Here is an 18,018-nt window from a genome sequence, read left to right on the forward strand (position 1 = left end):
GTTGTGTAAAAGAAAAAATTTTTCCCTGTGTCTGTCTAGGCACTAGAACAGGGTGAATCCAAAATTTCCGTTGTGTTTTAAACCTACATCGACGGCGCAATGCCAATATTAAAGCAACTTTTTGTTGAAATGATAGATTATCCATACTATATTATTGTATTATCGGTCTGATTTTTTTTACTTATTTATTTATTTATTTTATCTGCTATATACAAGGACAATATATAAACGGACAAGATACCACTGATTGTAGCTGCGTCATATTAACGTTCATGGAGCCACTACAAGACCAAAACGCGGCGACATGCGCGCTGTAAACTGTCGCTTGTGGAGCCATGATTTTACTGCTTTACTGCCGCCGTAATTTTACTGCTACTGCTAGCGACAATCTATCGCTCGTGGAGCCATAGCCTTAATGTATTTTCAACCAATTCATCAGCTGAATAAGTGGACGACATTTTTGTTTTCAAAAACAGTAAGCACGTATACAGTTTAAAGTCATTATACAGATAAAAATAAATACTTAAGCAGTTTTAAAAGGCACAACAAATAATTAATATTAGTTCAATATTAACAGCACAATCATAAATTGTCCTTTAACCATCAAAACGACAAAAATATTTTTTAACATATCGATTAAAAATACAACACTTTAATACCAAAATAATAAATCTAGTCCGAGCCTGTATTATTTGCCGACGACGACGACTAGCAATTTTTCCAGCAAGGTAGAAATTATTTAGTTTTTGAATATTCTTGGACAATTCTTACTTGCATAATCGTTTAAATTATTCAATAATTTAATTGTGATTATTTTTTCACTAACTATGTATTCAGTGATCACAATAATTCATATACTATGCAATAAAAACTAATAATCGAGAAAAGAGAAAAATTAATAAAGTTATCTTAATAATATACTGTTACTATTGGAACTAATCGATAAATTTGAAACATCCTTAACAATTAAGATACAATTTTATCGTTGTTTACACGCCCTGCATCGCTTATTAAAATTTAGTTATAGTGCTACTTATAAACGCTTATGATTTCAAGGATGATCTTATCTCTTCAAGCTAATTTGTCAGTTTTAATTTAAAATTTACAAAATTAATGAATTAAATAAATATTAATAAAACTAATAGATTTATTTATTGGAGTTTATTTACAGTTTAAATCAGATTTAATTATAGTTTCTGGATACTCTGATATGACTAATATTAAAAAAATATTAGCAATCTCAATAACAAAATCTTCATCTTGTAGTCTCCTTGTACTTTTGATATATTATCCCCTATTTGCTGGAGCAGTTGATGGAAAAGCTTTCCAGAAAATTGGTTGGAAATATTTCAAAGCTATGTATATAAGTTCTAGAGTTTTTGATATAAACCAATTAAGTGGCAGGAAACGTGAAAGAATAATTAGATCCATGCAAAAAGATATAATATCCTTTCTTACAATTTCTCCTGGTAGACGAGCCAGAGCGTACATTTGGTCCCACATCGATCGTTCTAAAAAATATACATTTGTAAAGTAGGTAACTAATATAGATTAAATATTAACATTAATTTTTATCCAAAGTAAAAACCAAAACTCTCCACTACCAGAGTATATAAATCGAAAGAGGAGTTAGGCACTGCTAGTACATAGTCCAAAAACATTTTATTGCTGCTCTGAACAAAATTACAGGGTAGATCAAACTCCAAAGGTTAAATAAGTAAAAACTTAGGTCGGGATTAAGAAAACGTTTGCAGAACTAAAGAAGGCATAAGATCTGACGGAATAAGATTTTTTAAAAATACAGAGGATGACGAATTCATCGCAGAGGATAGCAAGTAAAATCGGTGATAATACGCATCTCTGTTTAACGCCTGTTTTTTTACGTTTTCCCAATATGTTTCATTTTAATTGGTAGTCGTCTTACATTTTAATAAGATTAATGTATTTTTTGGTATTCCACTTTTAATATTTTCCACATACTTTCACGGTCTACTCTATCGAACGCTTTTTCAAATTCCATAAACCTGACGTAAAACTTGCGCTATTTACCTACCTATCTAATATGATAGGTAGGTAAATTGATTTATATTTGTTTATGCTCTGTTAACAATTTTAAATTTTGTGACTTAATCCTTTTCAAAGTAGACTAATATAATATTTAATGAGTATTAATATCTAAAGTGTGGAAGAGCCAAATGAAACCGATTTTTCAATTAATCAATCAATCAGTTTATAACGTTCTACGCCGTCTTCTGATTTCCAGTCTCCATTTATCTCGGTCGTTCCAAAGATTATCTTCAACTCCCCTCTCCCTTAAGTCTTAATCGATTCCTTCACTCCAACTTAATCTCGATCTACCTTGCTTTCTTCTTCCATGCGGTGTCCAATTCAATACTTTCTTTGGTACTCTGTGTTCATCCATTCTTTGGACTGTCCATTCCATCTTAGTTGATTTATTCTGATGGCCTCTGTTATATTGTGCTAAACACTCATAATTTCTCGTATTCTTTCGTTTCTAACTCTGTCTAATCTTGATTTTTCAGCTGCTCTTCTCCAGAAGTCCATTTCTGTTTCTTTTAATGATTTTAAGTTTTTTCCTTTCAGTGGCCATACCTCACTTCCATATGTAAAAATGCTTTTTATAATGCTGTTATAGATTTTGTTTTGTTTTCTTTGGAATTGTTTTGTCCCACAGTACACTGTTTAACTGCCTAATGGTTGGACTTCCCTGATTATTTCTATGTTTAATTTCTTCGTCTAATTTGCCATCGCTGGTTATTTGCATGCCTAAATATTTGTATTTTTGACAGTGATTTATTTTTCGCTGTATTTTTTCCATCATTAGATTTTGTTGGATTCCCCCAATATATATGTATTCAGTATTCAGTGGATGTTTACTTCTAGCCCCCATGGTTAGTATTCTACGATAAGTTTATAGGTCATATATTCGAGGTCTTCATAGTCTTAGGCCATCACTATCTGGTCGTTTGCAAAACTCAATGTGTACAATACTGCGTCGTTTAGAGGAATTCCCATGTTTCTGCATTTTCTTTTCCCCGTCTTTATGGTTTGCTCCGAGTAGATCTTAAACAAAGTAGGAGATACGCAGCATCCTTGTTTGAGTCCTTTGCTGATAGTGAAACCCTTAGATACCTCCTGAGCTTTCTGGATACCTGCTGATACCGATTTGCCAAAAATTATAAAAACTGCTCAACCGGATCTCCTATCAAGTTGTTGTAACCGGTTTTCAAATGACTCACTTAGATTTATAAGCATTTGAATATGCTTTCTAAAACATACCTATATCTTTGTCGAATATTCTCCTTTGTAGATATAGGTGTTTTATACAGTTCATTGTTTACATACTCCAAAAGAACAAAATGAAGCTTGGTTAGATCGGACCATATGGCTTGTCTATCGAACTAGTTCATTTGTTTCTATCAATTGGGTAAATTAAGATGAGCTGAATGTATATACCGCATTTTCTGACGTATTCACAAAGAAATTTTTTCAAGTTAAATTATCAAATGTAGCTTCACCGTTAACTATTTTTTCAAAAATATGAGGTACACCTACATAATTTTGCACAATAACCCCTATACCTTAATAAGATGATTGTCTGTGGACTAGTAGTGGAAATTATTTTAATTTATATACCCATTTATAATAAATATTTAACATTTAGTTATAGAGAATGACATATAAAATTAAAAGTTTTGGAAAAGTGCTCTCTAATTCTTGTAAAAACGTATAGGATGTTCTATTAAAAACGTATGTTCATTAAAAACAGTTAAGAAAAGTACCTACATGTTTTATTAACAACTTTTTCTTATGTTTCTTACCCAATTCTTGATTTTCTACACTTTGTATTTTTGTCGTATATAGGTATGTACTTTTAGCTCTGTCCCATAGTGTCTTACCATCAGTTTTTCCAAGGGTTTTCATCTCTGTTGTTTCCATCGTTCTTATTGTTCTCTCTCTATTAGGTCGTGTTTCTGTCGCAAGCATACTGCGGCTCTGTTTTCTCTATTCATTTGACCTTTCACTTCTGTTTCGAGCTTTCCGTAGCTAGATAGAGTGATACCTAGATAAGTAAACTCCATCAGTTGTTTTATTATATCTGACCCCCATCTCCAATGTACATCTTAGTAGATTTTCTGTGATAACTATGCATTTTGTCTTTTTTGGTGAAATTAACATGTTAAATTGTGTGAGGTTATATTAAATTGGTGCAGCATACGTTGCAAATCATCTTCACTTTGAGAAATTAGTATTGCGTCATCTGTATAGCAGATTATTTTAAGTTACTTTTCTCCCATTTGGTATCGTTTTCTCGTTTTTACCATTTTTACTATTTCATCCATGATCAGGTTGAACAATAGAGGGCTCAGCAAATCGCCCTGTCTGATCTCATTGCCAGCTTCAATTAAGTTCAGTTAGTTTTTCTTCTACTTTTACTTTTATTGTGTTCTGGTAAATATGTTCGATCGTTTTGATTATTCCTAAAGGTATCTCTCTTGCGTACAATAAGTGAATATATCCTTTAATTTGACCCTGTCAAATGCCTTCTTAAGGTCCACGAAACATAGAAATGCCGGTTTGTTGTATTCTTATGATTTCTCTTGCACTTGTTCCATTATAAATATAACGTCGGTGTTCTTCTGCTAGTGTTATAATTTCATTCAGTTTATTTGTTATCACATTAGTTGTTAGTAGTGTTGCGTTTAATAAATTAATTCCTCTGTAGTTCTCTGTATCCTATTACTCTCCTTCTTTTTGAAGAGACGTATTAGGCTGCTTGATATCCCGGCACCAACAAAATTTTCAATTTCTAATTTAACTGAGCTGTCACCGTGCTTCGGAGGGCACGTAAAGCCGTCGGTCCTGGCTACTAAAGTAGTCGTTAAGTCATGTTAGGGGCGCTTGCGCAACTTGAAAACCCTAACACTAGACCTTAGCCAGAAGGTTACACGAACTTTACTTTTTTGCTTGATCTCCATTCTTGTGGTATTCGGTTTTGTTCCATTATTTTTGAATTAGTTTTAATAGTAGTTTGGTCAGATCTGGTCCTCTGAACTTTAAGAGTTTGGTGTTTTGTCCTCTCCTAGTGATTTTCTCTTTTTTAATTTCATTTTTATGTAGTGCTACCCTTGTGCGCTTAGGATGATCTTGTCTTGAGCTAATTTATCAATTTTACTTAAAAATTTACAAAATTAATTAATTAAATAAATCTTAATAAAACGAATAGGTTTGTTAGAGTTTATTTACAGTTTAAATAATTATAATTTTTGTATATTCAGATATAACTAATATTAAAAAAAATATTAGCAATCTAAATAACAACGTCTTCATCTATTAGTCTGCTTTTACTATTGATATATATTATCCCCTATTCGCTGGAGCAGTTGATGGAAAAGTTTTCCAGAAAATTGGTTGGAAATATTTCAAAGCTATGTATATATATTCTAGAACTTTTGCTATAAACCAATTAAGTGGCAGGAAACGTGAAAGAATTATTACATCCATGAGAAAAGATATAATATCTTTTCTCATAACTTCTCCAGGTAGACGAGCCAGAGCGTACATTTGGTCCCACGTCGATCGTTCTAAAAAATATACAATTGTAAAGTAACCAATATACATTAATTATTACCATTTACTTTTATTCGAAATAACATCCAAAATTCTCCACCACCAGAATGTTTGGATATATCCAAAGAGGAGTTAGGCAATGCTAGTTCATTATTCAACAATATTTTATTGAAATCCGTAAATTAATTTTCGAAACCAAATTCAGAATTTCGCTTTAATCTGTGCCTTCTAAGAATTGTAAGCAAAACAGACGTTGATAAAGATATTATTAGAGACATGGGGAATTACCATTTGAGATTAACGGATATGTAAAAGCCTTAGAAGGCACAGATTAAAGCGAAATTCTGAATTTGGTTTCGAAAATTAGTTTACGGATTTTATTATCAGATGTCGCTATTTGCGTCTATACAAAGCATGTTATAGTTGCTTCCTAAGACAGAAAAGATTTATTTTCACGTTCAGAGCGACTGCGAAGGCCGTTCTGATGAGGCCTATTATTCCGAAATACGTATAAGCGGATGCGCAGGCGCCCTGTACATGAAATCAAATCTTAACTGTCTTTTCTTCCTTAATATTTTATTGCTACCCTGAACAAAATTACAGGGTAGATCAAACTACAAAAGTTAAAACAGAAAGACGGTATAAGATTTAAGTTTGATTGTAGGGCATCTGCAAGCCGCTTATACGTATTTCAATCTCTTTAGGTCTCATCAGAACGACATATATGAATCGAAACAAAATCTCTCCCATCATAGGACAATAATTATAAAAATAATTATTAACAGACGTTACAACGCCATCTAATAACAACACTAGGAATTCTAAGATTTCCTACATGGCGAAACTAATTTAAATCTTTACCACTGTGCTTTTTAAAACTTGCAAAGCAGACAGATTGATGAATTAGTCGGCAAGGGAATCTATAATTTGCATTCTACATGCCGTATATATATATATATATATATATATATATATATATATATATATATATATATATATATATATATATGTATATATATATAAATATATATATATATATATATATATATATATATATATATATATATATATATATATATAACGAGTTTATTACAGCTGCCGCCGTTTCTCGCAACCTAGCTTCCAACGCTTGCGATCGTTCCAGTCATCTACTTGTAGACCCCTATTTTCCATTGCACCTTTTACTTCTTGTCTCCACGATCTTCTTGGTCTTCCCTTTTTCCTGCGGTTGGTGGGGATCCACTGTAATATTCTCTTTGGCCATCGTTGATCATTCATCCTTTCTACATGGCCATACCATTTCAGCCTTTTGCATTCTATAGTTTCCAGGACGTCAATGTTTATGCCCATACGCTCTCTGATTTCAGTATTCCTTACTCTATCTCTTCTAGTGAGTTGGCAACATCTTCTCCAATAATTCATTTCCATTGCTTTTATTTTGGATGCGTCATTTTTATTTATTACCCAAAGCTCTGAACCATATGTAGCAATGCTTTCTATGATACTTTTGTATATCCTAATTTTTGTGTTTCGGGTGATGTGGTTATTCCAAAGTATACTATTCAGTTGACGTATTGCTGAATTTCCTTGACCAATTCTAGTAGCTATGTCTTTTGTATTCCGACCATTGTTTGTAATGTTTACACCGAGATATTTATAGCTATCAGTATTTTGAATTTGTTTGCTTCCTAGTTCTAAGTACTTTCCTTCACCTCCCACTACTACGTACTCTGTTTTTGATGGATTAATTGATAAGCCCCACTTAGTATATTCTTCATCTATTTTTCGTAACATGTAGTGGATATCATCTAGATCTTCTGCAAGTATTACTTGGTCATCAGCAAAATGTAAGCTGTACAGTGTATGGTCTCCAATTTTAACATCCATAGGTTCACATTTTCTTTTCCAAATATCCAAAACCCCCTCCAAATAAATCTTAAAGAGTGTAGGCGCAATGCAGCAATCTTTTTTGTCACTTTTTGTCCAATCTTTATTACACTCGTCATATCATCGTACAACTCCCTTACAGCATTAATGTAAATCGGTGGAATATTCTTGTCTTCTCGCACCTGCCATAGCTTGGCTAATGGGACACTGTCATACGCTTTTTGAAGATCAATAAATATCATGTGTGTCTCTATATTATGTTCCAAACGCTTTTCTATTGTTTCTTTTAGGCAGAACACATTGTCTATACAAGAACGACCAGTACGAAAGCCACTCTGATCTTCAGCGTCTTCCCAGCAATCTTGAGTTAGTTACACTAAGCCCTCGGTAGTTCTTACAAACTTTTCTGTCGCCTTTATTTTTGTATAGATTGCTGATATATGCAGTTTTCGATTCTGGGGGTAGCTCTTTTCCTCTCAAGAATAAATTAAAAGTATAAGACAATAGCTGAAATAGTTTGTCAGGACCATATTTAATCAGTTCAATGGGTACTCCCCCCGGTCTTGGAGCCTTTCCATTTTTCATAGCGTTGGCGTGTTTTTTAATTTCTTCTGGTGTTATTTCAGTTTCTTCGCGGTAGGAAATATCATATTTTTGGTAGCCAATATCTTGGAATTCTGTTCGATCTTCTGTCAGCATTTGTTCATAATATTCGACCCATAATTCTGGGGCTATTAGAGTTAACCTACTGCATTCTTTTCTATCTGTTCTACCTCTAATTGTTTTCCAGGCTTCTTTACTTCTTGCTGTACCCATAAAATTTTCTACGTTATCGCAGGCTTTATTCCACATCTCATTTTTGGCTTTATTTACCTCTTTTTTTACTTCTTTGTTTAAGCTGTTGTACTGTTGTCGATAGTAAGGGTCCTTTGTTGCTAGCCATTTGTTATACATATTCTTCTTCTTCCCCACAAGATCTTCTATTTCTTTATTCCACCATTTATTTCTATTTTTTATGCTATCCACTTCTCCAATAGCTTCCATTGCAGCTTCGTCAAGAGCTTTCATAATTTCGTTGTACGTATTAATTGGTGAGGAGTAACAAACAGCGTGAAAATTCAGATTCAACCTCATTCGATACAGAAACTGGGTAGACTCATTTTCAAAACCTTGTAGATTATATATGTTTCTTGAAATGTCTTGCAGTATCATTGAACTTTCGTTTTCATTTTGTCGTTGGCTTCCTTTAAATGTAAATAATAGTGACGCTTTAAGCAAATGGTGATCAGATCCACATTCTGCTCCTCGATGGACTCTAACGTTATTAACCTTTATTGTGGAGTTTTCTTTGCGTATACAGTAATCGATTATTGATTTCAAATTCCTCGTTGGCTGAATCCACGTGAATTTATGAATATCCTTGTGCTAATAATATCCATTCATTATCTTTAAATTCATATGATCGCAGAAACTTATTAATCTCTCACCGTTTTTATTTATTTTTTCTTCTCCAAATGGACCGACCACTTTGCTATTTACTCTTCTTCCGGTTCTAGCATTTAAGTCACCTAGTAGAATTACTTCCTTCCTAGTTCCAATACTCTCTACCAGGTCCGTCAATTCGTCGTAAAATTTATCCAAACATGCCGTTCATCACGATAAAAATTCTTAATGAATTTAGATTCTAGTACTCAAAACAGAGCAAACTACTTCTGAGGTACTACTAGCTGCCCTTTTGTTTGGTTATGGTTCCATCTGGTGACATCCATGTCGTTTTGTGTATGTCCTTATATGGGAAGCAACTGCGGCTCCTTGCCTATTTTAGCATTCATATCACCATTCATGGTGATATTCACGCTGCAAATGCTAGTGGGCATAAATTGTTATAAAACTAGAAATAATCGAACTCAAAAATTCGAATCTATCACTGAATTCAAAATGAATAAATATCTTAGACTATATCTTTTGCAAGCAATGATAAAATACCTGATATACAATTACCTACAATCCGTTAGTGGCCGCATTATTTTCAATATATATATATATATATATATATATATATATATATATATATATATATATATATATATATATATATATATATGTATATATATATATATATGTGTATATATATATATATATATATATATATATGTATATATATATATATATGTGTATATATATATATATATATATATATATATATATATAATTTTTAAGCACACTCATAATAACTTTTCCATTGATTTTTGGTTTTTCATATTGTTCTTTTTAGATGAACTGATGATGCTTTCTGATTAGGAAGCGAAACGTCTTCAATAAATAGATGAAGTAGCCACCTTCTTTGTCTTTTATTTCTCCACTTTGACCGAAAAACCCACCACTCTTCGAGTGTTCCTTAATTTATATTGGATTGACGGTCGTACTCCTTTTCTAAATGTATATATATATATATATATATATATATATATATATATATATATATATATATATATATATATATATATATATATATATATATATATATATATATATATATATATATATATATATATATCAAAAATAAAATTAGGAATACGGCTGAATAATGGCTGTCTTGTTCAAAAATAAATATATTAACAATAAAAATAAAAGAATGGGATTACTGCAGACTAAGGTTTCAGTTTAATTTTGAATTGAGAAATTGATCAGGGTCTTGATCGTAAATATTAGGTGAAAGATCCAAGACGAAACAACCTTTTTTAATATTATTAAGATAACAAGGGGCATCATATGTTTATGGATAATTATGATAATAGCGTGTCTTTACCTTTAAAAATTATTATCATGTAAAACTCACCACTGGAACTTTAAGAGCTGAACAGAAAAGGCAATCCTGCAGTTGTTATCAAGAAACAACTCTGTAATAGGTGAGCACGTGTGGAGAAAAAAACCAAACGCAAGTGTGTATATGAGTAAGTGGAAAAAAAAAACCCAAGGTTCGTGCCATAACAACCGCTTATCAAGCAGAAATAATTACAGTTAGAAATAGATACCGCCTAGAGAAACAAAAACTTCGAAATCCATGCATACACTCATCATATGTCCGGAAGTGACAGGAGCAATCAAATGGTAAGTTATTATATCTAGCGTTTGGAATTTCTTTGTTCTATATAAAAAAGGAACACAAAAAAGAATAAATCTTGCTCTAGCTTCAGGAAAGCCTTAATAACTTCCCTTTTAGGCCTTGAAAATGTCTCTGATGATAAAGTTTTCGTTAAATTTTAATCATCTAATAACTATCCTAATTTCTTTAATTTTTCTCATAAATTACAAAAAAAAGCGTATAGATGTCCCTTTCACAAACTATATAGAAAAATGTTTGTGATGTGGCACCCACGTACCTATATATTAGGTAGGTATATTTGTTTTTTCTTTTAAATTATCAATCTTTTTGATCTCCTCTAATGTGTTAATATATGAGAATATTGTTAAGCTTCTTCTTCAGGTTCCTTCTCCTATCGGAGGTTGGAAATCATCATCGCTATTTTAATTTTATTGGCCGCGCTTCTGAATAATTCTAATGAGCTGCAACCGAACCACTCTCTCAAATTTCTTAGCCAGGACACAGTATATTGCTTAAAAAGAATTCTTTTTAAGCAATATACTGTGGCCAGGATATTTTATGTCGTCCTGGGTTTCTCTTCCCTTGCATAATTAACCTAAGTAATACGTACTTCTCGCCCCTCATTGTTAAGGTAGCAGATCTAAATAGACAAATAATAACAGATAAAGACAATATCATTAAGGTAATTGAAGAATTTTACACAGAACTTTGTAGAGAAAAAGATAAGAAAGGCGGCAACAAATTGAGAAAAGTCCAGAATGTAGGTTTAGAAGACATCCCAAAAATAACAATTAAAGAAGTCTCAAAGTCATTAAATTAAATAAAAAACAAAGCAGCTGGTGACCAAATCTTTATTGGAGCTGTTAAAATAGGAGAAAAGACAGTATTAGAGAGATATCAACATAGTGAATGTTACGTTAAAACCAGATAAGGGCTCCCGCTATTTGGGACGAAATAAGGGATGGTAATAACGTTAAACGATAATTTGACATTTTGGATGAAACATTAAAATAATTCATATAATACACATTTTAGAAACTAAAAACTGTGCACTGTTTAATATGGGTTAATTTATTACCTATTTGGATGTTAAATAGTAAAATATTTACGGTTTTATAAAAGATCAACAAAAGAATCAGGTTCAACGCCGACGATGATCTAGTTTTATTGAGGCAAGCCCTAAGTCAGAATGTTTTGTAACAACCAGAACAATGGTAGGCACTGAGAGAAAATATGACCTTGGTTACAATAAAAGAATTCTGTCAGAACGTTAAGAGGCCATTTAAAACATTTAATGACAAATTGAATAATAATCAAATGTCATGACAGCTAAACCGAAAGAAATTTTTACATTGATTGTTGGTTAAATCAATAAAATTAAAATGCACGTCAACCTGCTCAATATCTTCTCCTTCTAGCAAATTAACAAGAAAAAAATCTTCAATTTTATTGTCATCGGTACCAGCTATCATTGCTGCATCAATTTCCAAATTTATTTTTCAATAAAAAAACAGTTACAGTATTCCTATTCCTCAACATTAATTTCTAGGTTACATTTAATGCCAAACGTCGGTTGTTTGCGTTATAACGTTAAGTCCTATCGTATCCCACCCCAGAACATTTGCGATAGCTCTCTTGATGTCTGTGTTTAAATAGATCGTTATCCGCTATTTACGTCTTCATACGGTGTTAACGATTGACTTTGCGATATCTCTTTATTAAAAGCATTAAAAGCACATATATGGTCGAAGCACAATTATATTACTCATGTCTTTCAAAAGAAGTTACACCATCTCAGTGAAATAAAGCTGATATAGCAGTTATGCACAAAAAGGAAGATATGTCAGAGCTAAAGAACAATAGACATATTAGCTTGTTATCTCACATTTATAAGTTGTTTATACACTAGATTTCTATAGCAAACGCGATTTAGAGTTGGATACAGAACAAATGATCATTTGCAAACCATCAAGTCGTTAATTGAAAAAGCCATTGAATATAATAAACTTCTGATACTTGTCTTTATCGACTTTGAAAAAGAATTTGCCTCGGTCAGCCAAAGTGAAATGCTCTAACGCAATGTAGAATAGACCACCGATAAATATCCCTCATCAAATACATCTATGAGCATGCTATAGCTTGTATGCTGGAACTTTTCGTATTTAAAGAGGCGTTCGGCAATGTCTCCTAAACTGTTTAAAACTTTGCGAGAATATGCCTGTAAAACAATAGATTGTAACGAAAAGGGCATCAATGTAGATAAAATTATTTTAAATAATCCTGAGTTTGCAGGTAACATTGTTCTCATTGCGAACAGCTTTAAACAGGTGCGGATAATGTTCCAAGAGCTCCATTCTGCCACAAAAAGAGTTGGTCTTAAAATAATTTTTTCAAAAACTCAATTTAGGACCAATTTAGTCCACAGCAAAAATATTTCAGTTGAAAACAAGAATATCGAGCCCGTTGACTCTTATAAATGTTTGGGCCATGAGATCAGAATAAATCGAGACAACCAAAAAATAGAGAGTAAGAGAAGAATAAACCTAGATTGGACTGCATTTGGAAAGATGAAGGATATTTTTTGGTCAAGATTCCAATGTATCTAAAAAGAAAAGTATTTATTCAGTGCTTTCTGACAGTGATGACCTACGGTGCGAACACAAGAACAACAGTGAGTAAACTATGAGTTGCGTAAAGAGCAATGGAGTGCCTAATGCTACTATACGCAAAAGATCAGGAGTAGCAGATGTTCTTGAAAGAATAACAACACTAAAGTGGAACTGGGCAGGTCATGTAGCAAGAGCAGTTGAAAATTGGTAGACAAAAACAATTTTGGAATGGAGACCCTAAATACAAGCTAACAGAATAGCAGAAATAACAACCCCCGATGAGATAGATTGATGGCATAAAAGGAATGACTACAAATTAGATTCAGGGCGCAAAATCGGACTAAGTGGAAAGCATGCGAGAGGCTTATCTATAGCAGTGGACGTTGGCGGCTAGATGATGATTATAATGAATGTGTTAATATCTTCCATGCGGTTAAATTATTTTTTGATGAACGTTTCTACTTCCGCGTGGGAACGTCGGAGCACAGACTTCTTGGCGAATTTTATTGAAAGGAAAGAGTTTGGTATAAGAGGTCTCACTATGAGAAGTGTCAGAGATCAATATTATCTAGCATGACGTAAGAATGACTGGTTTTCATCAATTAATTTTCCTTAGTTTTATTAAAATTTCTGGCTCAGAAATTCAAAGAAGATATTTCTACGTTGATTTATTGTAAAAGATATGACATTGTAAAGAAGTGCTTTATTCGCGAAAAGAAAAATGACTCATAGGCGTATTTTCAAGCAACACCAATCAAGCGAAACCTTTCTTAAGCTTCTCGATTATATCATATCTAACAACGACAAGTATTTTCTGTTAATTAAATATACATCAATATCCGAACATCTTCTTCTTTGATTTGTTTCGATTTCCGAAGTGGAAATTGAAACGTCAATAAACTTATTTTAAGCTTTAATTGTGGCTTATTCCCATCTAAATTGTAATCACTTTACCATGCCACAAGAAAATAGCTTCACACAATAATTGTCTATTATTTGTCTTTTTATATCGAAAACCTAAATATTTCAGCACTCTCCACAAACTTATTAAACTAATATTACACAGTTCCTTGTCTTTTATTGTTTGTAACACAGCACTAATTGTTACATGTTCTTTGGCTTTATACATATTATATATATTTTAATTGCAACTATAATTGACTGGTGCAAATCTAAAGTTTTTAGATGTCGACGATTTCTCTTGCTTACTTTATTTATTTCATCCTCACTCATGTTATTAATTCTTCGGAATGTCCTCTCTGAGATACCGCAAGCATCGCATGTGCGTTTCTGAACTGCCATAACAGACGTCAATGGACCCATATTATTTTTTTTTGCAATTTGAAATAACTTTCGACTTTCAGAACTAAACGCCGTTCTTCTGAAGATAACACTCTACGTTTCCAAAGTATTTTATTTTCTTCCAAATAACTCATTTTACTTTAAAGTACCGCTTTACTACACAACTATAAAAAATAGGTACTTATATACAACTACTAAACCCTAAAAAGAACGAGGGTTATACAACAGACGAAACAGTCGAACACAAATTATTTAACAGCCAATGATAAACAAACATGAAGACTGCATTGATTGTGATTGCAAAAACCGTTTGCAGGATTTAAATATTTTTGCTGATTATGTATTTTGCTAAATTATTAAATAACACCAATACAACCCACGACGATTAATTAATTTTTAACAATAAACAGAAGTGTAAGATGATGACAAGTTTGAATTTGATCTACTTTGTCGATAACAGTGTCGTTAACAGATAGATATTTTTAAATAGCAATGATTGTGTGGATTTAAGAAATACATTACTAAACAAATTTTTAAAGTGTGTATAAAGGAGATTACAATTATTATGACAACTGGTACTCCTTATTTTTCAAATAATATGTTCTTGTAAAGGCATAACTTTGATTATTGGATAAACCTACATTATACAATACGTCAGAAGAAATTAAAAAAAAATTAACATATAATAAATTCACTGTTTAAATAAATATTCCATACTCGTACTATTGCAATAAAATATTAAAACCAACTTGTTGAGCAGTGCTAATTGAAACAACAGAGCAGTAAAATGTTATTCATAAAGGTAGTGTAAAATATATCGCCGCTTATTTGGTCCGCTAGTAATATAATTACCAATATGTAATTGCAAAGTGGTCTTCTTAGGTGGAAAATACTTTATTATTTAAGTCGCTCGATGAGCAGGACATATTGAAGAATTTAAAAGCTGTTTTCTTATTGTGACAACTAGCATTGGTTGGTTTTTATTTTAAGGTTGGATTTTATGCAAACATACGATTGCGTAATAACCACATATTTAAAATTAAAATTTAATAGGGAAATTTCTAGTGGTTGCTGTATACCATAAAAATTTAAAATGAATTAAAAACTTCCTTTTGTATAAAAATGGTATAAAATTTTATTAATAAAATTTTTAAAAATTATCCAAAATGGATTTATAAATTTTCAGAACGTTTTCGATTCTATCAGATTATAATCTGTGAAAAACGACTATATACAATCAAATATCACAATTGTAGAGAGTGACTCATGTTTTAATTTTTTTTTGTAGGCCAGTAAAATTGGATGTTTACCCTATAGAAAATATTTTTGTTCCGATAAAATAAGTAGATTTAATTATTATTTAATAAATAAATTTGAGGATTATTGCAGAATCTGTTTAATATCTTAAAAATTGACAAAAACCTTCTTCTTCTGACTGTTCAAAGAATATGCGTTGATATAAACGATAGTTCAAACGTTTTGGCAAAGATTTGGGTTATAAGAAAAATATAACGTTGTCAGCGAATATGAATGAACTTGAAGTTATCTGCAATGTTCATGTTAAGCTAATATCTTTCTCTAACGGTAGATAATGTCTACGATCAACAAAATCATTGCAAATTACGGCGATGTACGCCATTATTCGGGTAGCAATTTTATTGTCTTTTATCTGTACGTCGGTTTCATAAGCGTACTGACAGGGGTTATAAAAAGCAAAGAACATTATTGTTTGTGTAGTATTATTACTAGTGAATGAGCTTTTACGTTTATTTTTTGTGAATTGTGAGTAATTTAGTTTAATTAAATTTGGTGACAAATAATAAATATGACTGACACTAGTATAGTGAACCGTGTATCAAAAAGAAACGTCGCAATTTAACACGCGAAGAAAAAACTATGATTGGAAATGTATTTAAACGAGTTAGAGCCAAAGAACAAAACATAAATATAAGCGATATAGTTACACTATGTAGTATTTTGACAAAAGTTTCCGAAGCTAGTGTGTACAGAGTAATTAAAACAGACGATGAAAAAAACCATAATAATACTTTGAAGGTTGAGACACGAGGAAGGAAACAGTGTACCTAGTATATGAATTTTAATTAAAAAAGGAATTACCAACCATAAAAAAATTCTTCTTCTCTTCAATCTAATAAAAATATTCCAAAAATATCAAGACGTGTTTTGTTCATCGAGCAAAAAGACAAAATAGGGAATCTAATCGTTATGAAAAGGAAACCAAAATTCATAAAAGTGGCCTCTTAATATGGAGGACATATCCGGGAATGCAAAGGCGCCAAATTTAAAGTAGCTATAAAATATTTTTCAGAGTGAGTCTTAGACGAGAAAGTTTTAATTAAATAATAACGATAATAGTCTAAAATGCGACACAATTGTTAAAAAACTACAATATAAATAAGCTTTCATTTGGCAGTTGGGACAAACAATAACATAACCCAACTAAATTTGATTTCTTAAACAAGGAAAATGACTCCCTTTCATTGTTTAATGTGGCCTCTCAAAATAGCACTTCCCGTCTAACAATATTTTTGCCCCCAGTACCTTTACATTCCTTCTTCTGTCTTTTTGCTCGATGGTTTTGTTACACACTTTACGTGAAATAAACTTTAAAGGTATTTCAAGAGAAAGAGGAAGAGAAATAGTACCCCTTTTGAAAAATAAAAAAAATATTTTATGGCATAGAAAGTGTCTGAAACAAATAACAGAATTTCGAAGAGATGAAAAAAACATGTACAGATGAAATATGGTTACATACCGGATATACTATGACAAAAATATGGCAGGATTTAAATGTGAGAAGCAAACGGCAAGCTGTCCTAACTGGTTTGTCGACAGGTTTAAAAGCCCCACCCGGAAAGGGAAAACGCCTTATTATTAGCCATATTGGTAGCGACTTAGGATTTGTTGAAGGAGGTTTAAATTCATTTGTTTCTAAAAAGAATTAAGATTACCATGAGGAAATTGATACAGATCTTTATGAAAAATGGGTTTCAGATATTCTGTTAAAAATCGAACCATGATCTGTTATTATTATGGATAACGCTCCATATCACTGCCAGCGTGTAGAACAGTTATCAACCACTAACTGGAAAAATCTGAGATTGCGGATTAGCTTACTAAAAAACATATTAAATTCGATGAACCAATTTTGAAAATCGAGATAGTAAATTTAGCACGATGTCATTAAGATAAATATATTAAATATGTAGTAGATGAAATGGCGCGAGAACGAGACGTAATTTTAGTTCGATTGCCCCCATACCATTCTTAGTTAAACCCGATAGAAGGTATGTGGGCTCAATTAATAATAAAGTAGAAAGAAACAATGTAACTTTCAAATTCAATTATGTAAAAAATCTGCTTAATAGTGTATTCAGCAATGTGATCTTACAGTCGTGAATAAAATGTATCGAGCATCTAGTGAAAGAAGAGCAGAATATGTGGAACCATGATAACTTCATTGAAATTACCATGGAACCAGTAGTTGTGGATATAGGCGAA

The 18,018-nt window shown here is 31.9% G+C and overlaps 1 long non-coding RNA gene across 1 annotated transcript in view; it reads right to left on the minus strand.

Annotated features, from left to right (window-relative positions):
* Positions 1-1,146: 1,146 nt before the first annotated feature.
* LOC140436784 (uncharacterized) overlaps positions 1,147-18,018 on the minus strand; it is a 32,519-nt gene continuing 15,647 nt past the window's right edge. Inside the window, exon 2 of the long non-coding RNA XR_011950305.1 lies at positions 1,147-1,511. This is a non-coding gene — a long non-coding RNA (uncharacterized lncRNA). The remainder of the gene's footprint in view (positions 1,512-18,018) is intronic.

The sequence above is a fragment of the Diabrotica undecimpunctata genome, chromosome 3, assembly GCF_040954645.1.
Source record: "Diabrotica undecimpunctata isolate CICGRU chromosome 3, icDiaUnde3, whole genome shotgun sequence".
Taxonomy (NCBI): Eukaryota; Metazoa; Arthropoda; class Insecta; order Coleoptera; family Chrysomelidae; genus Diabrotica; species Diabrotica undecimpunctata.